At 54.9% G+C, this 26,645-nt stretch overlaps 1 protein-coding gene across 2 annotated transcripts in view; it reads right to left on the reverse strand.

The window, feature by feature from the left end:
- The window catches only part of SEZ6L (seizure related 6 homolog like), a 926,161-nt gene that overhangs the window by 226,154 nt on the left and 673,362 nt on the right, over positions 1–26,645 (reverse strand). The window lies entirely within an intron of this gene.

Below are 26,645 nucleotides of genomic sequence, written 5' to 3' on the forward strand. Positions count from 1 at the left end.
AGTGGCGTCATTGGCTTGAGGGTGCTAAACATCGTGTGGTGGTCTTGACTGATCACAAGAATCTCATTTACCTTGAGTCTGCCAGGCGTTTGAATCCTAGACAGGCTCGTTGGTCGTTGTTTTTTTCTCGTTTCAATTTCGTGGTTTCATACCTGCCAGGTTCAAAGAATGTGAAGGCAGATGCTCTTTCCAGGAGTTTTGTGCCTGACTCTCCTGGAGACTCTGGGCCTACTGGTATCCTTAGGGATGGGGTAATATTGTCCGCCGTATCCCCAGACTTGCGACGTGCATTGCAGGAGTTTCAGGTGGATAAACCGGATCGTTGTCCACCAGAAAGACTGTTTGTTCCGGATGATTGGACCAGTAGAGTCATCTCCGAGGTCCATTCTTCTGTGTTGGCTGGTCATCCTGGAATATTTGGTACTAGAGACTTGGTGGCCAGGTCTTTTTGGTGGCCTTCCTTGTCTAGGGATGTGCGTACCTTTGTGCAGTCTTGTGAAGTGTGTGCTCGAGCTAAGCCTTGCTGTTCTCGGGCCAGTGGGTTGTTGTTATCCTTGCCCATCCCGAAGAGGCCTTGGACGCACATTTCCATGGATTTTATTTCTGATCTCCCGGTTTCACAGAAAATGTCCGTTATCTGGGTTGTGTGTGACCGCTTTTCTAAGATGGTTCATTTGGTGCCCTTGCCTAAGTTGCCTTCCTCCTCTGAGTTGGTTCCTTTATTTTTTCAGAACGTGGTTCGTTTGCATGGGATTCCGGAGAATATCGTTTCTGACAGGGGATCCCAGTTTGTGTCTAGATTTTGGCGGACGTTTTGTGCCAAAATGGGCATTGATTTGTCTTTCTCGTCTGCATTCCATCCTCAGACGAATGGCCAGACGGAGCGAACTAATCAGACCTTGGAAACTTATTTGAGGTGTTTTGTTTCTGCTGACCAAGATGACTGGGTTGCTTTTTTGCCACTGGCCGAATTTGCTCTTAATAATCGGGCTAGTTCTGCCACGTTGGTCTCTCCTTTTTTTTGTAATTCGGGGTTTCATCCTCGTTTTTCCTCTGGTCAGGTGGAGTCTTCGGATTGTCCTGGAGTGGACATGGTGGTGGACAGGCTACATCGGATTTGGAATCAGGTGGTGGACAATTTGAAGTTATCTCAGGAGAAGACTCAGCAGTTTGCTAATCGCCGTCGCCGCGTGGGTCCCCGACTTCTTGTTGGGGATTTGGTGTGGTTGTCTTCTCGTTTTGTCCCTATGAAGGTCTCTTCTCCTAAGTTCAAGCCTCGGTTCATCGGTCCTTATAGGATCTCGGAGATTCTTAACCCTGTGTCTTTTCGTTTGGATCTCCCAGCATCGTTTGCTATTCATAATGTGTTCCATCGGTCGTTGTTGCGGAGGTATGAGGTGCCCGTTGTTCCTTCGGTTGAGCCTCCTGCTCCGGTGCTGGTGGAGGGAGAATTGGAGTATGTTGTTGAGAAGATCTTGGATTCTCGTGTTTCCAGACGCAAACTCCAGTATTTGGTTAAGTGGAAGGGTTATGGTCAGGAGGATAATTCCTGGGTGGTCGCCTCCGATGTTCATGCGACTGATTTGGTCCGCGCCTTCCATAGAGCTCACACTGATCGCCCTGGGGGTTCTCGTGAGGGTTCGGTGACCCCTCCTCAAGGGGGGGGTACTGTTGTGGATTCTGTTTGTGGGCTCCCTCTGGTGGTTACTGCTGGTACTGGGTGACTTTGGTGGGTTGCGGCCTTTGGTTTCCACCTGTCCATCAGAGGCTGGGTGTTTCCTATTTTACCTGGCCTTTCTGTCATTCCCTTGCCGGCTATCAATGTATTCAGATGTGCTCTGTTTGGTTCCTGCCTACCTGCTCCCAGATCTTTCAGGATAAGCTAAGTGCTGATTTTCAGTTGTTTGGTTTTTTGTCCAGCTTGCTTATTATGTCTCTATGCTAGCTGGTAGCTCTAGTGGACTGAGGTTCTCCCCATGTGCCATGAGTTGGCACATGGGTTCTTGTAATCTCAGGATGGTTTTTTGATTAGGGTTTTTTGCTGACCGCTCAGTCCCCTTTTGTATCGTTCTGCTTTCTGGTTTACGGCGGGCCTCAATTTGCTAGGTCTATATATATCGTCTCTGTGTGTGTGCCTTCCTCTCGTTTCACCGTCGATACATGTGAGGGGGCAACTGTGTCTTTTGGGGTTCGTTCCTCTGGAGGCAAGTGAGGTCTTTATTTTCTCTGCAGTACTGGTTAGCTCTTAGGCTGGTGCGTGGCGTCTAGAACCAACGTAGGCACGCTCCCTGGCTATCTCTAGTTGCGTTTGTCAGGCGTAGGGCAGCGGTCGGCCCAGGTTCCATCACCCTAGAGCTCGTCCGTTATTTATTTGTACTTTGCTTGTCCTGTGCTATCCCTAGCCATTGGGGATTCATGACAGCTACCAGCTTTACAGCAGCACTTTTCACACACGGGACTGGGGGGCGCGCTTACTTTTGCACCCGGGGCCGGGGGCGCGCTTACTTTTGCACCCGGGGGCGCACTTACTTTTGCACCCGGAGGCGCACTTACTTTTGCACCCGGGGGCGCACTTACTTTTGCACCCGGGGGCGCACTTACTTTTGCACCCGGGGGCGCACTTACTTTTGCACCCAGGGGCGCACTTACTTTTGCACCCGGGGGCGCACTTACTTTTGCACCCGGGGCGCACTTACTTTTGCACCCGGGGGCGCACTTACTTTTGGGGCCGCACTTACTTTTGGTGGGCGGGGCTCCTCGGCCTCCGATTTGGTTGGTGGGGCCCCTCGTCCTCCGATTTGGTGGGTGGGGACCCTTGGCCTCCGATTTGGTGGGCAGGAACCGGCCTCCGATTTGGTGGGCGGCGACCCTCGGCCTCCGATTTGGTGGGCGGGGACCCTCGACCTCCGATTTGGTGGGCGGGGACCCTTGGCCTCCGCTTTGGTGGGCGGGGCCCCTCGGCCTCCGATTTGGTGGGCGGGGTCCCTCTGCCTCCGATTTGGTGGGCAGGGACCCTCGGCCTCCGCTTTGGTTGGCGGGGCCCCACGGCCTCCGATTTGGTGGGCGGGGTCCCTCTGCCTCCGCTTTGGTGGGCGGGGCCGCTCGGCCTTCGATTTGGTGGGCGGGGCTCCTCGGCCTTCGATTTGGTTGGTGGGGCCCCTCGGCCTCCGATTTGGTGGGTGGGGCCCCTTATCCTCCGATTTGGTGGGCGGGGACCCTCGGCCTCCGATTTGGTGGGCGGGGACCCTCAGCCTCCGATTTGGTGGGCGGGGACCCTCAGCCTCCGATTTGGTTGGCGGGGCCCCTCGGCCTCCGATTTGGTGGGCAGGGACCCTCGGCCTCCGATTTGGTGGGTGGGGCCCCTCGGCCTCCGATTTGGTTGGTGGGGCCCCTCGGCCTCCGATTTGGTGGGCGGGGACCCTCGGCCTCCGATTTGGTGGGCGGGGACCCTCGGCCTCCGATTTGGTGGGCGGGGACCCTCGGCCTCCAATTTGGTGGGTGGGGACCCTCGGCCTCTGATTTGGTGGGCGGGGACCCTCGGCCTCCGATTTGGTGGGTGGGGACCCTCGGCCTCCGATTTGGTGGGCGGGGACCCTCGGCCTCCGCTTTGGTTGGCGGGGCCCCACGGCCTCCGATTTGGTGGGCGGGGTCCCTCTGCCTCCGCTTTGGTGGGCGGGGCCGCTCGGCCTTCGATTTGGTGGGCGGGGCTCCTCGGCCTTCGATTTGGTTGGTGGGGCCCCTCGGCCTCCGATTTGGTGGGCGGGGCCCCTTATCCTCCGATTTGGTGGGCGGGGACCCTCGGCCTCCGATTTGGTGGGCGGGGACCCTCGGCCTCCGATTTGGTGGGCGGGGACCCTCGGCCTCCGATTTGGTTGGCGGGGCCCCTCGGCCTCCGATTTGGTGGGCAGGGACCCTCGGCCTCCGATTTGTTGGGTGGGGCCCCTCGGCCTCCGATTTGGTTGGTGGGGCCCCTCGGCCTCCGATTTGGTGGGCGGGGACCCTCGGCCTCCGATTTGGTGGGCGGGGACCCTCGGCCTCCAATTTGGTGGGCGGGGACCCTCGGCCTCCGATGTGGTGGGCGGGGCCCCTCGGCCTCCGCTTTGGTGGGCGGGGCCGGGCCCCTCGGCCTCCACTTTGGTGGGCGGGGCCGCTCGGCCTTCGATTTGGTGGGCGGGGCTCCTCGGCCTCCGATTTGGTTGGCGGGGCCCCTCGGCCTCCGATTTGGTTGGCGGGGACCCTCAGCCTCCGATTTGGTGGGCGGGGACTCTCGGCCTCCGATTTGGTGGGCGGGGACCCTCGGCCTCCGATTTGGTGGGCGGGGACCCTCGGCCTCCGATTTGGTGGGCAGGGACCCTCGGCCTCTGATTTGGTGGTCGGGGACCCTCGGCCTCCGCTTTGGTGGGTGGGGCCCCTCGGCCGCCGATTTAGTGGGCGGGGTCCCTCTGCCTCGGATTTGGTGTGCGGGGACCCTCGGCCTCTGCTTTGGTGGGCGGGGCCCCTCGGCCTTCGATTTGGTGGGCGGGGCCCCTCGGCCTCCGATTTGGTTGGTGTGGACCCTCGGCCTCCGATTTGGTGGGCGGAGACCCTCGGCCTCCGATTTGGTGGGCGGGGACCCTCGGCCTCCGATTTGGTGGGCGGGGACCCACGGCCTCCGATTTGGTGGGCGGGGACCCTCGGCCTCCGATTTGGTGGGCGGGGACCCTCGGCCTCCGATTTGGTGGGCGGGGCCCCTCGGCCTCCTATGTGGTGGTCGGGGCCTCTCGGCCTCCGATGTGGTGGTCGGGGCCCCTCGGCCTCCGCTTTGGTGGGCGGGGCCGGGCCCCTCGGCCTCCGCTTTGGTGGGCGGGGCTGCTCGGCCTTCGATTTGTTGGGCGGGGCTCCTCGGCCTTCGATTTGGTTGGCGGAGCCCCTCGGCCTCCGATTTGGTGAGCAGGGCCCCTTATCCTCCGATTTGGTTGGCGGGGCCCCTCGGCCTCCGATTTGGTGGGCGGGGACCCTCGGCCTCCGATTTGGTGGGCAGGGACTCTCAGCCTCCGATTTGGTGGGCAGGGCCCCTCGGCCTCCGATTTGGTTGGTGGGCCTCCGATTTGGTGGGCGGGGACCCTCGGCCTCCGATTTGGTGGGCGGGGACCCTCGGCCTCCGATTTGGTGGGCGGGGACCCTCGGCCTCCAATTTGGTGGGCGGGGACCCTCGGCCTCCGATTTGGTGGGCGGGGACCCTCGGCCTCCGATTTGGTGGGTGGAGACCCTCGGCCTTCGATTTGGTGGGCGGGGCCCCTCGGCCTCTGATGTGGTGGGCGGGGCCCCTCGGCCTCCGCTTTGGTAGGCGGGGCCGGGCCCCTTGGCCTCCGCTTTGGTGGGCGGGGCCGCTCGGCCTTCGATTTGGTGGGCGGGGCTCCTCGGCCTCCGATTTGGTTGGTGGGGCCCCTCGGCCTCCGATTTGGTTTGGCGGGGCCCCTCGGCCTCCAATTTGGTGGGCGGGGACCCTCGGCCTCCGATTTGTTGGGCAGGGACCCTCGGCCTCCGATTTTGTGGTCGGGGACCCTCGGCCTCCGCTTTGGTGGGCGGGGCCCCTCGGCCCCTGATTTGGTGGGTGGGGTCCGTCTGCCTCCGATTTGGTGTGAGGGGCCCCTCGGCCTTCGATTTGGTGGGCGGGGACCCTCGGCCTCCGATTTGGTGGGCGGGGCCCCTCGGCCTCCAATGTGGTGGTCGGGGCCTCTCGGCCTCCGATGTGGTGGTCGGGGCCCCTCGGCCTCCGCTTTGGTGGGCGGGGACCCTCGGCCTCCGATTTGGTAGGCGGGGCCCCTCGGCCTCCGATTTGGTGGGCGGGGACCCTCGGCCTCCAATTTGGTGGGCGGGGACCCTCGGCCTCCGATTTGGTGGGCGGGGACCCTCAGCCTCCGATTTGGTGGGCGGGGACCCTCGGCCTCCGATTTGGTGGGCGGGGACCCTCGGCCTCCGATGTGGTGGTCGGGGCCCCTCGGTCTCCGCTTTGGTGGGCGGGGCCGGGCCCCTCGGCCTCCGCTTTGGTGGGCGGGGCCGCTCGGCCTTCGATTTGTTGGGCGGGGCTCCTCGGCCTCCGATTTGGTTGGCGGGGCCCCTCGGCCTCCGATTTGGTTGGTGGGGCCCCTTATCCTCTGATTTGGTGGGCGGGGACTCTCGGCCTCCGATTTGGTGGGCGGGGACCCTCGGCCTCCGATTTGGTGGGCGGGGCCCCTCGGCCTCCGATTTGGTGGGCGGGGACCCTCGGCCTCCGATTTGGTGGTCGGGGCCCCTCGGCCTCCGATTTGGTTGGTGGGGCCCCTCGGCCTCCGATTTGGTGGGCGGGGACCCTCGGCCTCCGATTTGGTGGGCGGGGACCCTCGGCCTCCAATTTGGTGGGCGGGGACCCTCGGCCTCCAATTTGGTGGGCGGGGACCCTCGGCCTTTCGATTTGGTGGGCGGGGACCCTCGGCCTCCGATTTGGTGGGCGGGGACCCTCGGCCTCCGATTTGGTGGGCTGGGCCCCTCGGCCTCCGATGTGGTGGGTGGGGCCCCTTGGCCTCCGCTTTGGTGGGCGGGGCCAGGCCCCTTGGCCTCCGCTTTGGTGGTCGGGGCCGCTCGGCCTTCGATTTGGTGGGCGGGGCTCCTCGGCCTCCGATTTGGTTGGCGAAGCCCCTCGGCCTCCGATTTGGTTGGCGGGGCCCCTCGGCCTCCGATTTGGTGGGCGGGGACTCTCGGCCTCCGATTTGGTGGGCGGGGACCCTCGGCCTCCGTTTTGGTGGGCGGGGCCGCTCGGCCTTCGATTTGTTGGGCGGGGCTCCTCGGCCTCCGATTTGGTTTGCGGGGCCCCTCGGCCTCCGATTTGGTTGGCGGGGCCCCTTATCCTCCGATTTGGTGGGCGGGGACTCTCGGCCTCCGATTTGGTGGGCGGGGACCCTCGGCCTCCGATTTGGTGGGCAGGGACCCTCGGCCTCCGATTTGGTGGGTGGGGACCCTCGGCCTCCGATTTGGTGGGCGGGGCCCCTCGGCCTCCGATTTGGTGGGCGGGGCCCCTCGGCCTCCGATTTGGTTGGTGGGGCCCCTCGGCCTCCGATTTGGTGGGCGGGGACCCTCGGCCTCCGATTTGGTGGGCGGGGACCCTCGGCCTCCAATTTGGTGTGGCGGGGACCCTCGGCCTCCAATTTGGTGGGCAGGGACCCTCGGCCTTTCGATTTGGTGGGCGGGGACCCTCGGCCTCCGATTTGGTGGGCGGGGACCCTCGGCCTCCGATTTGGTAGGCGGGGCCCCTCGGCCTCCGATTTGGTGGGCGGGGACCCTCGGCCTCCGATTTGGTGGGCGGGGACCCTCGGCCTCCGATTTGGTGGGCGGGGACCCTCAGCCTCCGATTTGGTGGACGGGGACCCTCGGCCTCCGATTTGGTGGGCGGGGCCCCTCGGCCTCCGATGTGGTGGTCGGGGCCCCTCGGTCTCCGCTTTGGTGGGCGGGGCCGGGCCCCTCGGCCTCCGCTTTGGTGGGCGGGGCCGCTCGGCCTTCGATTTGTTGGGCGGGGCTCCTCGGCCTCCGATTTGGTTGGCGGGGTCCCTCGGCCTCCGATTTGGTTGGCGGGGCCCCTTATCCTCTGATTTGGTGGGCGGGGACTCTCGGCCTCCGATTTGGTGGGCGGGGACCCTCGGCCTCCGATTTGGTGGGCGGGGCCCCTCGGCCTCCGATTTGGTTGGTGGGGCCCCTCGGCCTCCGATTTGGTGGGCGGGGACCCTCGGCCTCCGATTTGGTGGGCGGGGACCCTCGGCCTCCAATTTGGTGGGCGGGGACCCTCGGCCTCCAATTTGGTGGGCGGGGACCCTCGGCCTTTCGATTTGGTGGGCGGGGACCCTCGGCCTCCGATTTGGTGGGCGGGGACCCTCGGCCTCCGATTTGGTGGGCGGGGCCCCTCGGCCTCCGATGTGGTGGGCGGGGCCCCTCGGCCTCCGCTTTGGTGGGCGGGGCCAGGCCCCTTTGCCTCCGCTTTGGTGGGCGGGGCCGCTCGGCCTTCGATTTGGTGGGCGGGGCTCCTCGGCCTCCGATTTGGTTGGCGAAGCCCCTCGGCCTCCGATTTGGTTGGCGGGGCCCCTCGGCCTCCGATTTGGTGGGCGGGGACTCTCGGCCTCCGATTTGGTGGGCGGGGACCCTCGGCCTCCGTTTTGGTGGGCGGGGCCGCTCGGCCTTCGATTTGTTGGGCGGGGCTCCTCGGCCTCCGATTTGGTTGGCGGGGCCCCTCGGCCTCCGATTTGGTTGGCAGGGCCCCTTATCCTCCGATTTGGTGGGCGGGGACTCTCGGCCTCCGATTTGGTGGGCGGGGACCCTCGGCCTCCGATTTGGTGGGCAGGGACCCTCGGCCTCCGATTTGGTGGGTGGGGACCCTCGGCCTCCGATTTGGTGGGCGGGGCCCCTTGGCCTCCGATTTGGTGGGCGGGGCCCCTCGGCCTCCGATTTGGTTGGTGGGGCCCCTCGGCCTCCGATTTGGTGGGCGGGGACCCTCGGCCTCCGATTTGGTGGACGGGGACCCTCGGCCTCCACTTTGGTGTGTCGGGGACCCTCGGCCTCCAATTTGGTGGGCAGGGACCCTCGGCCTTTCGATTTGGTGGGCGGGGACCCTCGGCCTCCGATTTGGTGGGCGGGGACCCTCGGCCTCCGATTTGGTGGGCGGGGCCCCTCGGCCTCCGATGTGGTGGGTGGGGCCCCTCGGCCTCCGATGTGGTGGGCGGGGCCAGGCCCCTTGGCCTCCGCTTTGGTGGGCGGGGCCGCTCGGCCTTCGATTTGGTGGGCGGGGCTCCTCGGCCTCCGATTTGGTTGGCGAAGCCCCTCGGCCTCCGATTTGGTTGGCGGAGCCCCTTGGCCTCCGATTTGGTGGGCGGGGACTCTCCGCCTCCGATTTGGTGGGCGGGGACCCTCGGCCTCCGATTTGGTGGGCGGGGACCCTCGGCCTCCGATTTGGTGGGCAGGGACCCTCGGCCTCCGATTTGGTGGTCGGGGACCCTCGGCCTCTGCTTTGGTGGGCGGGGCCCCTCGGCCTCCGAATTGGTGGGCGGGGTCCCTCTGCCTCCGATTTGGTGTGCGGGGACCCTCGGCCTCCGCTTTCGTGGGCGGGGCCCCTCGACCTTCGATTTGGTGGGCGGGGCTCCTCGGCCTCCAATTTGGTTGGTAGGGCCCCTCGGCCTCCAATTTGGTGGGCGGGGACCCTCAGCCTCCGATTTGGTGGGCGGGGACCCTCGGCCTCCGATTTGGTGGGCGGGGACCCTCGGCCTCCGCTTTGGTGGGTGGGGCCCGTCGGCCTCCAATTTGGTGGGCGGGGCCCCTCGGCCTCCGATTTGGATGGTGTGGACCCTCGGCCTCCGATTTGGTGGGCGGGGACCCTCGGCCTCCGATTTGGTGGGCGGGGACCCTCGGCCTCCGATTTGGATGGTGTGGACCCTCGGCCTCCGCTTTCGTGGGCGGGGCCCCTCGACCTTCGATTTGGTGGGCGGGGCTCCTCGGCCTCCGATTTGGTTGGTGGGCCCCTCGGCCTCCAATTTGGTGGGCGGGGACCCTCGGCCTCCGATTTGGTGGGCGGGGACCCTCGGCCTCCGATTTGGTGGGCGGGGACCCTCGGCCTCCGCTTTGGTGGGTGGGGCCCGTCGGCCTCCGATTTGGTGGGCGGGGCCCCTCGGCCTCCGATTTGGATGGTGTGGACCCTCGGCCTCCGATTTGGTGGGCGGGGACCCTCGGCCTCCGAATTGGTGGGCGGGGCCCCTCGGCCTCCGATTTGGATGGTGTGGACCCTCGGCCTCCGATTTGGTGGGCGGGGCCCCTCAGCCTCCGATGTGGTGGGCGGGGCCCCTCGGCCTCCGATGTGGTGGGCGGGGCCCCTCGGCCTCCGATTTGGAGGGCGGGGACCCCCCGGCCTCCGATTTGGTGGGTGGGGACCCTCGGCCTCCGATTTGGTGGGCGGGGCCCCTCGGCCTCCGATTTGGTTGGTGGGGCCCCTCGGCCTCCGATTTGGTGGGCGGGGACCCTCGGCCTCCGATTTGGTGGGCGGGGACCCTCGGCCTCCAATTTGGTGTGGCGGGGACCCTCGGCCTCCAATTTGGTGGGCGGGGACCCTCGGCCTTTCGATTTGGTGGGCGGGGACCCTCGGCCTCCGATTTGGTGGGCGGGGACCCTCGGCCTCCGATTTGGTGGGCGGGGCCCCTCGGCCTCCGATGTGGTGGGTGGGGCCCCTCGGCCTCCGATGTGGTGGGCGGGGCCAGGCCCCTTGGCCTCCGCTTTGGTGGGCGGGGCCGCTCGGCCTTCGATTTGGTGGGCGGGGCTCCTCGGCCTCCGATTTGGTTGGCGAAGCCCCTCGGCCTCCGATTTGGTTGGCGGAGCCCCTTGGCCTCCGATTTGGTGGGCGGGGACTCTCCGCCTCCGATTTGGTGGGCGGGGACCCTCGGCCTCCGATTTGGTGGGCGGGGACCCTCGGCCTCCGATTTGGTGGGCAGGGACCCTCGGCCTCCGATTTGGTGGTCGGGGACCCTCGGCCTCCGCTTTGGTGGGTGGGGCCCCTCGGCCTCCGAATTGGTGGGCGGGGTCCCTCTGCCTCCGATTTGGTGTGCGGGGACCCTCGGCCTCCGCTTTCGTGGGCGGGGCCCCTCGACCTTCGATTTGGTGGGTGGGGCTCCTCGGCCTCCAATTTGGTTGGTGGGGCCCCTCGGCCTCCAATTTGGTGGGCGGGGACCCTCAGCCTCCGATTTGGTGGGCGGGGACCCTCGGCCTCCGATTTGGTGGGCGGGGACCCTCGGCCTCCGCTTTGGTGGGTGGGGCCCGTCGGCCTCCGATTTGGTGGGCGGGGCCCCTCGGCCTCCGATTTGGATGGTGTGGACCCTCGGCCTCCGATTTGGTGGGCGGGGACCCTCGGCCTCCGATTTGGTGGGCGGAGACCCTCGGCATCCGATTTGGATGGTGTGGACCCTCGGCCTCCGCTTTCGTGGGCGGGGCCCCTCGACCTTCGATTTGGTGGGCGGGGCTCCTCGGCCTCCGATTTGGTTGGTGGGGCCCCTCGGCCTCCAATTTGGTGGGCGGGGACCCTCGGCCTCCGATTTGGTGGGCGGGGACCCTCGGCCTCCGATTTGGTGGGCGGGGACCCTCGGCCTCCGCTTTGGTGGGTGGGGCCCGTCGGCCTCCGATTTGGTGGGCGGAGCCCCTTGGCCTCCGATTTGGATGGTGTGGACCCTCGGCCTCCGATTTGGTGGGCGGGGACCCTCGGCCTCCGATTTGGTGGGCGGGGCCCCTCGGCCTCCGATTTGGTGGGCGGGGACCCTCAGCCTCCGATTTGGTGGGCGGGGACCCTCGGCCTCCGATTTGGTGGGCGGGGACCCTCGGCCTCCGATTTGGTGGGCGGGACCCTCGGCCTCTGATTTGGTGGGCGGGGACCCTCGGCCTCCGATTTGGTGGGCGGGGCCCCTCGGCCTCCGATGTGGTGGGCGGGGCCCCTCGGCCTCCGCTTTGGTGGGCGGGGCCAGGCCCCTCGGCCTCCGCTTTGGTGGGCGGGGCCGCTCGGCCTTCGATTTGGTGGGCGGGGCTCCTCGGCCTCCGATTTGGTTGGCGAAGCCCCTCGGCCTCCGATTTGGTTGGCAGGGCCCCTCAGCCTCCGATTTGGTGGGCGGGGACTCTCGGCCTCCGATTTGGTGGGCGGGGACCCTCGGTCTCCGATTTGGTGGGCGGGGACCCTCGGCCTCCGATTTGGTGGGCAGGGACCCTCGGCCTCCGATTTGGTGGTCGGGAACCCTCAGCCTCCACTTTGGTGGACGGGGCCCCTCGGCCTCCGATTTGGTAGGCGGGGTCCCTCTGCCTCCGATTTGGTGTGCGTGGACCCTCGGCCTCCGCTTTCGTGGGCGGGGCCCTTCGACCTTCGATTTGGTGGGCGGGGCTCCTCGGCCTCCGATTTGGTTGGTGGGGCCCCTCGGCCTCCAATTTGGTGGGCGGGGACCCTCGGCCTCCGATTTGGTGGGCGGGGATCCTCGGCCTCCGATTTGGTGGGCGGGGACCCTCGGCATCCGCTTTGGTGGGCGGGGCCCGTCGGCCTCCGATTTGGTGGGCGGGGCCCCTCGGCCTCCGATTTGGATGGTGTGGACCCTCGGCCTCTGATTTGGTGGGCGGGGACCCTCGGCCTCCGATTTGGTGGGCGGGGACCCTCGGCATCCGCTTTGGTGGGCGGGGCCCGTCGGCCTCCGATTTGGATGGTGTGGACCCTCGGCCTCCGATTTGGTGGGCGGGGACCCTCGGCCTCCGATTTGGAGGGCGGGGACCCTCGGCCTCCGATTTGGTGGGCGGGGACCCTCGGCCTCCGATTTGGTGGGCGGGGACCCTCGGCCTCCGATTTGGTGGGCGGGGACCCTCGGCCTCCGATTTGTTGGGCGGGGACCCTCGGCCTCCGATTTGGTGGGCGGGGACCCTCGGCCTCCGATTTGGTGGGCGGGACCCTCGGCCTCTGATTTGGTGGGCGGGGACCCTCGGCCTCCGATTTGGTGGGCGGGGCCCCTCGGCCTCCGATGTGGTGGGCGGGGCCCCTCGGCCTCCGCTTTGGTGGGCGGGGCCAGGCCCCTCGGCCTCCGCTTTGGTGGGCGGGGCCGCTCGGCCTTCGATTTGGTGGGCGGGGCTCCTCGGCCTCCGATTTGGTTGGCGAAGCCCCTCGGCCTCCGATTTGGTTGGCAGGGCCCCTCAGCCTCCGATTTGGTGGGCGGGGACTCTCGGCCTCCGATTTGGTGGGCGGGGACCCTCGGTCTCCGATTTGGTGGGCGGGGACCCTCGGCCTCCGATTTGGTGGGCAGGGACCCTCGGCCTCCGATTTGGTGGTCGGGAACCCTCAGCCTCCACTTTGGTGGACGGGGCCCCTCGGCCTCCGATTTGGTAGGCGGGGTCCCTCTGCCTCCGATTTGGTGTGCGTGGACCCTCGGCCTCCGCTTTCGTGGGCGGGGCCCCTCGACCTTCGATTTGGTGGGCGGGGCTCCTCGGCCTCCGATTTGGTTGGTGGGGCCCCTCGGCCTCCAATTTGGTGGGCGGGGACCCTCGGCCTCCGATTTGGTGGGCGGGGATCCTCGGCCTCCGATTTGGTGGGCGGGGACCCTCGGCATCCGCTTTGGTGGGCGGGGCCCGTCGGCCTCCGATTTGGTGGGCGGGGCCCCTCGGCCTCCGATTTGGATGGTGTGGACCCTCGGCCTCTGATTTGGTGGGCGGGGACCCTCGGCCTCCGATTTGGTGGGCGGGGACCCTCGGCATCCGCTTTGGTGGGCGGGGCCCGTCGGCCTCCGATTTGGATGGTGTGGACCCTCGGCCTCCGATTTGGTGGGCGGGGACCCTCGGCCTCCGATTTGGAGGGCGGGGACCCTCGGCCTCCGATTTGGTGGGCGGGGACCCTCGGCCTCCGATTTGGTGGGCGGGGACCCTCGGCCTCCGATTTGGTGGGCGGGGACCCTCGGCCTCCGATTTGTTGGGCGGGGACCCTCGGCCTCCGATTTGGTGGGCGGGGACCCTCGGCCTCCGATTTGGTGGGCGGGGCCCCTCGGCCTCCGATTTGGTGGGCGGGGACCCTCGGCCTCCGATGTGGTGGTCGGGGCCCCTCGGCCTCCGATGTGGTGGTCGGGGCCCCTCGGCCTCCGCTTTGGTGGGCGGGGCCGGGCCCCTCGGCCTCCGCTTTGGTGGGCGTTGCCGCTCGGCCTTCAATTTGGTGGGCGTGGCTCCTCGTCCTCCGATTTGGTTGGCGGGGCCCCTCGGCCTCCGATTTGGTTGGCGGAGCCCCTCGGCCTCCGATTTGGTTGGCGGAGCCCCTTGGCCTCCGATTTGGTGTGTGCTCTGCCTGGGGCCACTGTGCTCTGCCTGGGGCCCCATAGGCTGCCTGGGGCCCCTGTGCTCTGCCTGGGACCACTGTGCTCTGCCTGGGGCCCCATATGCTGCCTGGGGCCCCTGTGCTCTGCCTGGGGCCACTGTGCTCTGCCTGGGGCCCCATATGCTGCCTGGGGCCCCTGTGCTCTGCCTGGGTGTAGGACACTGGTGACGTCACTTATCTCCGGACATTAGCTCCGGACATTAGCTCCGGACATTATCTCCGGACATTAGCTCCGGACATTATCTCCGGACATTAGCTCCGGACATTAGCTCCGGACATTATCTCCGGACATTAGCTCCGGACAAAGCCACGGAAGTTGGCACAAATTGCAGGAAGTAGTATTCTAGGCAATTATATATTAGACTAGATGGTGGCCCGATTCTAATGCATCGGGTATTCTAGAATATGTATGTATTTTATTTATGAAGTTTTCAGAACAATGCAATTTATACACAGGATTCGTGCGGCAGCAACCAATTAGCGAAGCGTGGTTCAAATTCCGCGCCAATTCGCGGGTGGCCTGCTACTGTCGCTGATTGTTCGTGGCCGGGCGTGACCAATCAGTGAAGCCAGGGCCGGCTCCAGGTTTTTGAGGGCCTCGGGCGAAAGTCTAGGTGGGCCCCCCTCTTTAACACATACCACGATTCATGATGCACAGATACAGCAGAGAAATATAGCACAGCCAAGTAGCGTATAACACAGCCCACATAGTATATAACAGCCCACATAGTATATAGCACAGCCACATAGTATATAGCACAGCCACGTAGTATATAGCACAGCCACGTAGTATATAACAGCCACGTAGAATATTGCCGAGCCACATAGTATATAGCACAGCCCACATAGTAAGTAGCACAGGCCACGTAGTATATTGCCCAGCCACGTAGTATATAGCACAGCCACATAGTATATAGCACAGCCACATAGTATATAACACAGCCCATGTAGTATATAGCACAGCCACATAGTATATAGCACAGCCCACGTAGTAAATAGCACAGCCCACGTAGTATATAGCACAGCCAATGTAGTGTATAGCACAGCCCACGTAGTATATAACACAGCCCACATAGTATATAACAGCCCATGTAGTATATAGCACAGCCACATTGTATATAGCACAGCCACATAGTATATAACACAGCCACATAGTATATTGCCCAGCCTCGTAGTATATAGCACAGCCACCGTAGTAAATAGCACAGCCCACATAGTATATTGCCCAGCCACGTAGTATATAGCACAGCCACATAGTATATAGCACAGCCCATGTAGTGTATAGCACAGCCCATGTAGTTTATAGCACAGCCCACACAGTGTATAGCACAGCCCACATAGTATATAGCACAGCCCACGTAGTATATAGCACAGCCCGTGTAGTATATAGCACAGCCCACATAGTATATAACACAGGCCATGTAGTAAATAGCACAGACACGTAGTATATTGCCCAGACACGCAGTATATTGCCCAGCCACGTAGTATATTGCCCAGCGACGTAGTATATTGCCCAGCCACATAGTATATAGCACAGACACGTAGTTTATTGCCCAGCCACATAGTATATAGCACAGAGATGTAGTATATAACACAGCCCACACAGTATCTAACACAGCCCACATAATATATAGCAATGTGGGCACCATATCTCTGTTAAAAAAAGAATTAAAATAAAAAATAGTTATATACTCACCTTCCGTCGGCCCCCCGGATCCAGCCGAGGCGTCTATCGATGCTTTTCATGATGCTCCGGTCCCAAGAGTGCATTGTGGTCTCGCAAGATGATGATGTAGTGGTCTCACGAGACCGCTACGTCATCATCTCGCGAGACCGTAATGCATGGACCGGTCACCGGAGCGTTGCGAGGAGCAGGAAAGGCCTGGGTTGGATCCAGAAGGTGAGTATATAATGATTTTTAATTTTTTGTATTATTTTTAACATTAGATTCCGCGCCAATATTGCTGATTGGTCGCGCCGGCTGGGCGCGAGCAATCAGCGAAGGGGGATTTAAATCCCGCAGCAATGTCGCTGATTGGTCGCGCTGGCTGGGCGCAACCAATCAGCGAAGCAGGATTTAACTCTCACACCAATGTCGCCCAATCAGCGAAGCAGGATTTAAATCCAGCGCCAATTTCGCTCATTGGTCGCGCCGGTTGGGCGCGAGCAATCAGCGAAGTGGGATTTAAATCCCGTGCCAATGTCGCTGATTGGTCGCGCCGGCTGGGCGCGAGCAATCAGTGAAGCGGGATTTAACTGGTTGTGCCGGCTGGGCTGCTTCCAAGTAGTGAAGCGTGATTTAAATCCCGCACCAATGTCACTGATTGGTTGCGCCGCCTGAGCGCGAGTAATCAGCGAAGTGGGATTTAAATCTCACGCCAATGTTGCTGATTGGTCGCGCCGGCTGGGTTGCGACCAATCAGTGAAATGGTGGGACCGGAGCATCATGAGCTGCAGGAAAAGCTGCTGCGGAGGCGACGGAAGGTGAGAATATCACAATTTTTTTTTTTTTAGTATTTTTAGCATTATATCTTTTTACGATTGATGCTGAATAGGCAGCATCAATAGTAAAAAGTTCGTCACATAGGGTTAATAGCAGCGTTAACAGACTGTGTTACACCGCGTTATGTCGCGGTGTAATGCAGTCGGTTTAACGGATTGCTACAACGCTATGTGGGTGGCGGGCGCTGACTGGGGTAGTATAGAGGGGGCACTGACTTCAGAGGAGTAGGGAGCGGCCAGACTGTGCCCGTCGCTCCCAAGAGTGCATTGCGGTCTCGCGAGATGTTGATGTGCAGTCTTGCGAGACCGCTACATCATCATATCGCGAGACCGCAATGCATGGACCGGTCAAAGGAGCGGGAAAGGCATGGGCTGGATCCGGAAGGCGAGTATATAATGATTTTTTATTTTTTTAAATTATTTTTACCATTAGATCTTTTTACTATTGATGCTGCATAGGCAGCATCAATAGTAAAAAGTTGGTCATACAGGGTTAATAGCAGCGTTACACCGTGGCATAACGCGGTCCGTTAATGCTGCCATTAACCCTGTGTGAGTGCTGACTGGAGGGGAGTATGGAGCGGGCACTGACTGCGGGGAGTAAGGAGCGGCCATTTTGCCTCCAGACTGTGCCCGTCGCTGATTGGTCATGGCTGTTTTGCCGCGACCAATCAGCAACTTGGGATTTCTGTTACAGACAGACAGAAAGACAGACAGACAGAAAGACGGAAGTGACCCTTAGACAATTATATAGTAGATGAGTCAATAGTGAAATATTCGGATTCTGGAAAATCAGCACAAATACTGTCTAATATCCGTGTATTCGTACCAATTATCGGATCCAATGCAAGTCAATGGGAAAGCAGAATATTTTTCTGCTGGACCCAACAAACAGGTCTGGGGGCATGAGAAAAAACTGAAATGGATGGGATAGATAGACATAGATGAAATGCGGGCAATCCATCTGCCACGTACAGTAAAATCACAACGTGACAGGTTAGATTAGAATAGATAGAATAGATATATACACATAGAATAGATAGATATATAGATGTCAGTGACACATATATATATATGTATATATATTACATCTATCTATAGTGGGCGAAATAATGATTTGTTCCCTTGCTGATTTTGTAAGTTTGCCCACTGACAACATGAGCAGTCTATAATTTTAAGGGTAGATTAATTTTAACATTGAGAGATAGAATATCAAAAATAAAATCCAGAAAATCACATTGTACAAATTATATAAATTTATTTGCATTTTGCAGTGAGAAATAAGTATTTGATTCCTCTGGCAAACAAGACTTAACACTTGGTGGCAAAACCCTTGTTGGCAAGCACAGCAGTCAGACGTTTTTTGTACTTGATGATGAGGTTTGCGCACATGTCAGGAGGAATTTTGGTCCACTCCTCTTTGCAGATCATCTCTAAATCATTAAGATTTTGAGGGTGTCGCTTGGCAACTCAGAGCATCAACTGCCTCCATAAGTTTTCTATGGGATTAGGGTCTGGAGACTGGCTAGGCCATTTCATGACGATAATGTGCTCCTTTTTGAGCCACTCCTTTCTTGCCTTGGCTGTATATTTTGGGTCATTGTTTTGCTTGAAGACCCAGCTACAACCCATTTTTAATGTCCTGGTGGAGGGAAGGAGTTTGTCACTCAGGATTTTACTGTACATCGCTCCATCCATTCTCTCATTGATGTGGTGAAGTAGTCTTGTGCCCTTAACAGAGAAACACCCAAAACATAATGTTTCCACCTCCATGCTTGACAATGGGGACAGTGATCTTTGGGTCAAAGCCAGCATTTTTGTTTCTCCAAACATCGCGAGTTGAGTTAATGCCAAAGACCTCAATTTTTGTCTCATCTGACCACAGCACCTTCTCCCAATCACTCATAGAATCATCCAGGTGTTCATCTCTCAATGTTAAAATTAACCTACCCTAAAAATTATAGACTGTATATGTCTTTGTCAATGGGCAAACTTACAAAATCATCAAGGGATCAAATATTTATTTCCCCCACTGTATTTATCTATCTATTTATCTATCTATCCATCTATGAAAAGCTGGCAATTCTGCAGCCACATACTGTAAAATCACAGCAGGAGCCGTTGGCACAGAATAGATGGATTACACATAGTATATACACATAGGAGAGATATATACAGATGTCACTGACAAATACAATTAGTACAGTGTGTGTAGCTTACTGTAATGTATTTAATTATTAAAAGTTTATTTTTCATAAAAAAAATGTTGTTTGGTCCGTGTAATTTTCGTAATCAGCAGAGGGCTGATTTTAATAGCCTAGGAAGGGGCCATGGATACTGGCCTCCTCAGGCTAAAAACATCAGCTCTTAACCACCTCAGAAATGGAGCATCTATAAAATATGCCAATTCTAACACTTAGCTTCGCTCTTCCCACTTGCCCTGTAGCGGTAGCAAGTGGGATGATAGTTGAGTAGGTTGATGTCACCTTTGTATTGTCATATGACATCAAGCCCAGAGGTTAGTAATGGATAGGCGTCAATATGACACCTACATTACTAACCTCATAGTCAATTTGTATAAAAACACAGACATCATAAAAAGTCCTTTAATTGAAAGAATGACACAGACTCCTTTAATAAATCTTAATGAAACCATACTTACGACATCGCCCAGTCCACTGACGCCATGGTCTTCTGCAAAAGAGTTAAAATAAAAAACAACAATATTCCTCGCAATTTTTTTCCACAAATTTTACGATTTTTTCCATTATTTACATAAAAATATATATCTGTATGCATATACACATATATTTTTCTTATTTAAGCAATGAAAAAAAATAAAATTGGTGGGGAAAAACTTGTCTGTGTTGCCATTTCCTCTAACAATAACAGGTTTTCATTTTTCAGTTGATAGAGACATGTGAGGGCTTGTTTTTTTGCCTTGTAAGCTCAAGTTTTTGTTGATATAATTTTGTGGTAGCTAGCTATGGCATTTTCATTGCTTTTTGCAACTTTTGGCAGAGTTCTTGAAATGGATAAGTCTCCAATCTGGCTTTTTTATTTCTTTTCTCTTAGTGGCTTTTACCAGTGGGGCTGGACTTTTATGGATGCAGCAATACCACATGTTTATTATTTATTTATTTTAATTGGGAGGGTAGGAATGGGAATGATTCGAATTTTTTAAAATGTGCTCTTTTTTAATTTTTTAATATTTTTATTTTGCAGATTTTTTATAGACTTTAAACTAGTATTAATTGATCACTTGTTCTATGTACTGCGATACAATACAATACAGACAAAATCACATTCTCCCGTGAAGCCGACCACTAGGCTTAGCTTCCCAGGATGAAAAACATGGCAGTCAACTGTACTTTCAACAGGCTCCTTCCATGACAAACTATTGGATTCCTATGATAACGCTGACATGGGATTATGCTAGTGCAAGCATGTTCCATTGATTGAATTATTTATATGCCATTGTCAATGAATGACAGTGGTTTTTATTAGTTGAACAGCAGAAATTAGAGCACACACTACTGGGTATAATGCAGGCTCAGCTTCTGAGCATGCTCTGCACATGGTATCGACACAAATTGCCATTGGCAATTTGTGTGGATATTATATAACCCAATGTTGAACCATAACAGTATAGTTCTAGTACTCCATACATGGAATCCAAAATATGGTGTAACAGTACCAGAACAGTATGTCATATGTATGGAAGGACTTACAGAGTTGGTAAATACACTTAAGATTGCCATATACAAGAGGTCATCTAATTGCTCATTCAGCTAACAGCTATTTATTCTGAATACAGGCAAAAAAAGAAAAACCAGCACCAGGTGATTTCCATAAAAATTTAAATTTTGTCATTTAATTATACATTATTTGTAAAAAGTTGAAAACATACATGTCATTAAATGTAAGGGGGCAAACATCCCTCGCACGCCTGACTGGTTTCGGACTTTAACCCCTTAAGCCCCGAGGGTGGTTTGCACGTTAATGACCGGGCCAATTTTTACAATTCTGACCACTGTCCCTTTATGAGGTTATAACTCTGGAACGCTTCAACGGATCTTGGCGATTCTGACATTGTTTTCTCGTGACATATTGTACTTCATGTTAGTGGTAAAATTTCTTCGATATAACTTGCGTTTATTTGTGAAAAAAATGAATATTTGGCGAAAATTTTGAAAATTTTGCAATTTTCCAACTTTGAATTTTTATGCCCTTAAATCACAGACATATGTCACACAAAATACTTAATAAATAACATTTCCCACATGTCTACTTTACATCAGCACAATTTTGGAACCAACATTTTTTTTTGTGACGGAGTTATAAGGGTTAAAAGTTGACCAGCAATTTCTCATTTTTACAACACCATTTTTTTTAGGGACCACATCTCATTTGAAGTCATTTTGACGGGTCTATATGATAGAAAATACCCAAGTGTGACACCATTCTAAAAACTGCACCCCTCAAGGTACTCAAAACCACTTTCAAGAAGTTTATTAACCCTTCAGGTGTTTCACAGGAATTTTTGGAATGTTTAAATAAAAATGAACATTTAACTTTTTTTCACACAAAATTTATTTCAGCTCCAATTTGTTTTATTTTACCAAGGGTAACAGGAGAAAATAGACCCCAAAAGTTGTTGTACAATTTGTCCTGAGTACACTGATACCCCATATGTGGGGGTAAACCACAGTTTGGGCGCATGGCAGAGCTTGGAAGCAAAGGAGCGCCATTTGACTTTTCAATGCAAAATTGACTGGAATTGAGATGGGACGCCATGTTGCATTTGGAGAGCCCCTGATGTGCCTAAACATTGAAACCCCCCACAAGTGACACCATTTTGGAAAGTAGACCCCCTAAGGAACTTATCTAGATGTGTGGTGAGCACTTTGACCCAACAAGTGCTTTACAGAAGTTTATAATGCAGAGCCGTAAAAATAAAAAATCATATTTTTTCACAAAAATTATCTTTTCACCCCCAATTTTTTATTTTTCCAAGGGTGAGAGAAGAAATTGGACCCCAAAAATTGTTGTGCAATTTGTCCTGAGTACGCTGATACCCCATATGTGGGTGTAAACCATTGTTTGGGCGCAGGGCAGAGCTCGGAAGGGAAGGAGCGCCATTTGACTTTTCAATGCAAAATTGACTGGAATTGAGATGGGACGCCATGTTGCATTTAGAGAGCCCTTGATGTGTCTAAACATTGAAACCCCTAACAAGTGACACCATTTTGGAAAGTAGACCCCCTAAGGAACTTATCTAGATGTGTGGTGAGCACTTTGACCCAACAAGTGCTTTACAGAAGTTTATAATGCAGAGCCGTAAAAATAAAAAATTATATTTTTTCACAAAAATGATCTTTTCACCCCCAATTTTTTATTTTCCCAAGGGTAAGAGAAGAAATTGGACCGCAAACATTGTTGTGCAATTTGTCCTGAGTACACTGATACCCCATATGTGGGTGTAAACCATTGTTTGGGCGCAGGGCAGAGCTCAGAAGGGAAGGAGCGCCATTTGACTTTTCAATGCAAAATTGACTGGAATTGAGATGGGACGCCATGTTGCGTTTGGAGAGCCCCTAATGTGCCTAAACATTGAAACCCCCCACGAGTGACACCATTTTGGAAAGTAGACCCCTTAAGGAACTTATCTAGATGTGTGTTGAGCACTTTGACCCAACAAGTGCTTCACAGAAGTTTATAATGCAGAGCCGTAAAAATAAAAAATCATATTTTTTCACAAAAATGATCTTTTCACCCCCATTTTTTTATTTCCCCAAGGGTAAGAGAAGAAATTAGACCACAAAAGTTGTTGTGCAATTTGTCCTGAGTACGACGATACCCCATATGTGGGTGTAAACCATTGTTTGGGCGCATAGCAGAGCTCAGAAGGGAAGAAGCGCTATTTTACTTTTCAATGCAAAATTGACTGGAATTAAGATGGGATGCCATGTTGCGTTTGGAGAGCCCCTGATGTGCCTAAACATTAAACCCCCCCACAAGTGACACCATTTTGGAAAGTAGACCCCCTAAGGAACTTATCTAGATGTGTTTTGAGAGCTTTGAACCCCCAAGTGTTTCACTACAGTTTATAACGCAGAGCCGTGAAAATAAAAATTATTTTTTTTTTTCACAAAAATGATTTTTTAGCCCCCAGTTTTGTATTTTCACAAGGGTATCAGGATAAATTGGACCCCAAAAGTTGTTGTCCAATTTGTATGGAGTACGCTGATACCCCATTTGTGGGGAGGGACCACTGTTTGGGCACATGACAGAGCTCGGAAGGGAAGGAGCGCCATTTGGAATGTAGACTTAAATGGATTGGTCTGCAGGCGTCACGTTGCATTTGCAGAGCCCCTGATGTACCCAAACAGTAGAAACCCCCCACAAGTGACCCCATATTGGAAACTAGACCCCCCAAGGAACTTATCTAGATGTGTTGTGAGAACTTTGAACCCCCAAGTGTTTCACTACAGTTTATAACGCAGAGCCGTGAAAATAATTTTTTTTTTTTTTTCACAAAAATGAAATTTAGCCCCCAGTTTTGTATTTTCACAAGGGTATCAGGATAAATTGGACCCTAAAAGTTGTTGTCCAATTTGTCCTGAGTACGCTGATACCCCCTATGTGGGGGGGAACCACTGTTTGGGCGCATGACAGAGCTCGGAAGGGAAGGAGCGCCATTTGGAATTCAGACTTAAATGGATTGGTCTGCAGGCGTCACGTTGCATTTGCAGAGCCCCTGATGTACCCAAACAGTACAAACCCCCCACAAGTGACCCCATATTGGAAACTAAACCCCCCAAGGAACTTATCTAGATGTGTTGTGAGAACTTTGAACCCCCAAGTGTTTCACTACAGTTTATAACGCAGAGCCGTGAAAATAAAAATTATTTTTCTTTTTCACAAAAATGATTTTTTAGCCCTCAGTTTTGTATTTTCACAAGGGTATCAGGATAAATTGGACCCTAAAAGTTGTTGTCCAATTTGTCCTGAGTACGCTGATACCCCCTATGTGGGGGGGAACCACTGTTTGGGCGCATGACAGAGCTCGGAAGGGAAGGAGCGCCATTTGGAATGCAGACTTAAATGGATTGGTCTGCAGGCGTCACGTTGCATTTGCAGAGCCCCTGATGTACCCAAATAGTACAAACCCCCCACAAGTGACCCCATATTGGAAACTAGACCTCCCAAGGAACTTATCTAGATGTGTTGTGAGAACTTTGAACCCCCAAGTGTTTCACTACAGTTTACAACGCAGAGCCGTGAAAATAAAACATATTTTTTTCCCACAAAAATGATTTTTAGCCCCCCAAATTTTTATTTTCCCAAGGATAACAAGAGAACTTGGACCCCAGAAGTTGTTGTTCAATTTGTCCCTAGTACGCTGATACCCCATATGTTGGGGTAAACCCCTTTTTGGACGCACGGGAGAGCTCGGAAGGGAAGGAGCACTGTTTTACTTTTTCAACGCAGAATTGGCTGGAATTGAGATTGGACGCCATGTCGCGTTTGGAGAGCCCCTGATGTGCCTGAACAGTGGAAACTCCCCAATTCTACCTGAAACCCTACCCCTAACCGTTTACTGAACATTTTCTGACAGTCATAAGTGCCACGTATATAAGTGCCACGTATATAAGTGCCACGTATATAAGTGCCACGCATATAAGTGCCACGTATATAAGTGCCACGCATATAAGTGCCACGTATTTAAGTGCCACGTATTTAAGTGCCACGTATTTAAGTGCCACGTATTTAAGTGCCACGATATTTCAGTGCCATGTATTTCAGTGCCACGTATTTCAGTGCCACGTATTTCAGGCACTGAAAAATACGTGGCACGTAAATACTTCAGTGCCACGATATTTCAGTGCCACGATATTTCAGTGCCACGTATTTCAGTGCCACGTATTTCAGGCACTGAAAAATACGTGGCACATAAATACGTGGCACGTAAATACGTGGCACTTAAATACGTGGCACTTAATTTGTGGCACTTAAATACGTGGCACTTAAATACGTGGCACTTAAATACGTGGCACTTAAATACGTGGCACTTATATACGTGGCACTTATATACGTGGCCACTGAAATATCGTGGCACTTATATACGTATATACGTATATAAACGTATATTTCAGTGCCACGTATTTCAGTGCCACGTATTTCAGGTTAGGGGTAGGGTTAGGGGTAGGGTTAGGGTTTTTTGTTTTTTTCTTGTTTTCTTGTGTTTTTCTATAAAAACGCATGCGTTTTACCGCGTTTACATGCATTTTTTCACACATGCGGTTTTTTTAAAAAACGCATGCAGATAAAAACGCAAGTGTGAAACCAGACTAAAAGACGCTTTTTATAGCAAAAAAGTTTTTGCATCTCCACATTTTGAGACCTATAATTTTTCCACATTTTGGTCCACAGAGTCATGTGAGGTCTTGTTTTTTGCGGGACGAGTTGACGTTTTTATTGGTAACATTTTCGGACACGTGACCATTTTTTATCACTTTTTATTCCGATTTTTGTGAGGCAGAATAACCAAAAACCAGCTATTCATGAATTTCTTTTGGGAGAGGCGTTTATACCGTTCTGCGCTTGGTAAAATTGATAAAGCAGTTTTATTCGTCGGGTCAGTACGATTACAGCGATACCTCATTTATATCATTTTTTTATGTTTTGACGCTTTTATACGATAAAAACTATTTTATAGAAAAAATAATTATTTTGGCATCGCTTTATTCTGAGGACTATAACTTTTTTATTTTTTTGCTGATGATGCTGTATGGCGGCTCGTTTTTTGCGGGACAAGATGACGTTTTCAGCGGTAACATGGTTATTTATATCCGTCTTTTTGATCGCGTGTTATTCCACTTTTTGTTCGGCGGTATGGTAACAAAGCGTTGTTTTTTGCCTCGTTTTTTTTTTTTTTTTCTTACGGTGTTTACTGAAGGGGTTAACTAGTGGGCCAGTTTTATAGGTTGGGTCGTTACGGACGTGGCGATACTAAATATGTGTACTTTTATTGTTTTTGTTTGTTTTTTTTAGATAAAGAAATGTATTTATGGGAATAATATTTTTTTTTTTATTATTATTTATTTAGGAATTATTATTTTTTTTTTTTACACATGTGGAAATTTTTTTTTTTACTTTTTTACTTTGTCCCAGGGGGGGACATCACAGATCGCAGATCTGATAGTGTGCACAGCACTCTATCAGATCTGCGATCATACTTTCATCGGAGTAGGCTGCAGCTTTCATCTGCAGCCTGCTCCGACCCGGAAGTGCTCCCTGCAGGACCCGGATACAGCCCCTCGGCCATTTTGGATCCGGGGCCTGCAGGGAGAAGACGTTCGGTACGAGGTGAGTACATCACCTTGTACCGATCGTCTCAGGGAAGCCCGCAGGGAGCCCCCTCCCTGCGCGATGCTTCCCTGTACCGCCGGTACACCGCGATCATGTTTGATCGCGGTGTGCCGGGGGTTAATGTGCCGGGGGCGGTCCGTGACCGCTCCTGGCACATAGTGCCGGATGTCAGCTGCGATATGCAGCCGACACCCGGCCGCGATCGGCCGCGCTCCCCCCGTGAGCGCGGCCGATCGCGTATGACGTACTATACCGTCACCGGGAATTAAGGCCCACCCCACCTCGACGGTATAGTACGTCATATGGGATTAAGGGGTTAAGTTTTTACTCATAGGCATAGATGGATCTTTATGGAAATCACCTGGAGCTGATTTTTCCTTTTTTGCCTGCATTTACAAGTGGACTCCAGCCACATTGAACCTGGCACCCGTGGTCCTGTGATACTCTGGTGGGCACTGAGAAAATCATTTTTCCCCTTCTCCCATGTTGATTTATTTATTCTGAATGGATATGCTTTCTTGGTTCGGCTGAGTGCTCACGCTCCAACAGGAATTAAGTATTGAAATGTAATGTGTGATTCTCACTCCCCCAACATCTACCATCTACACATTATATCATGGGCTGAAATCGAGAGGCTCAGATAACTGCAGTCTAATACGAATGTTCAGCTTTATTTCTTTGGCAGCAGAGTATTCTAGCTTTATTATATTGTCAATTATATAAATGATACTATTGTGATATATGTGCTCTAGATACAGATGTATACAGAAGAAGAACTTGTGTTTTCAGCACATTTTTCAAATATAAGCTATTTTTTTATGTTTTCTAAAGAACAGGCTCTCACAACTTAAAAGACATTTTTACGTGATTCACTCTAGAGGATGAAATTCAACTTTCATCTAATCAA

Source organism: Ranitomeya variabilis, chromosome 1 (assembly GCF_051348905.1).
Source record: "Ranitomeya variabilis isolate aRanVar5 chromosome 1, aRanVar5.hap1, whole genome shotgun sequence".
NCBI lineage: Eukaryota > Metazoa > Chordata > Amphibia > Anura > Dendrobatidae > Ranitomeya > Ranitomeya variabilis.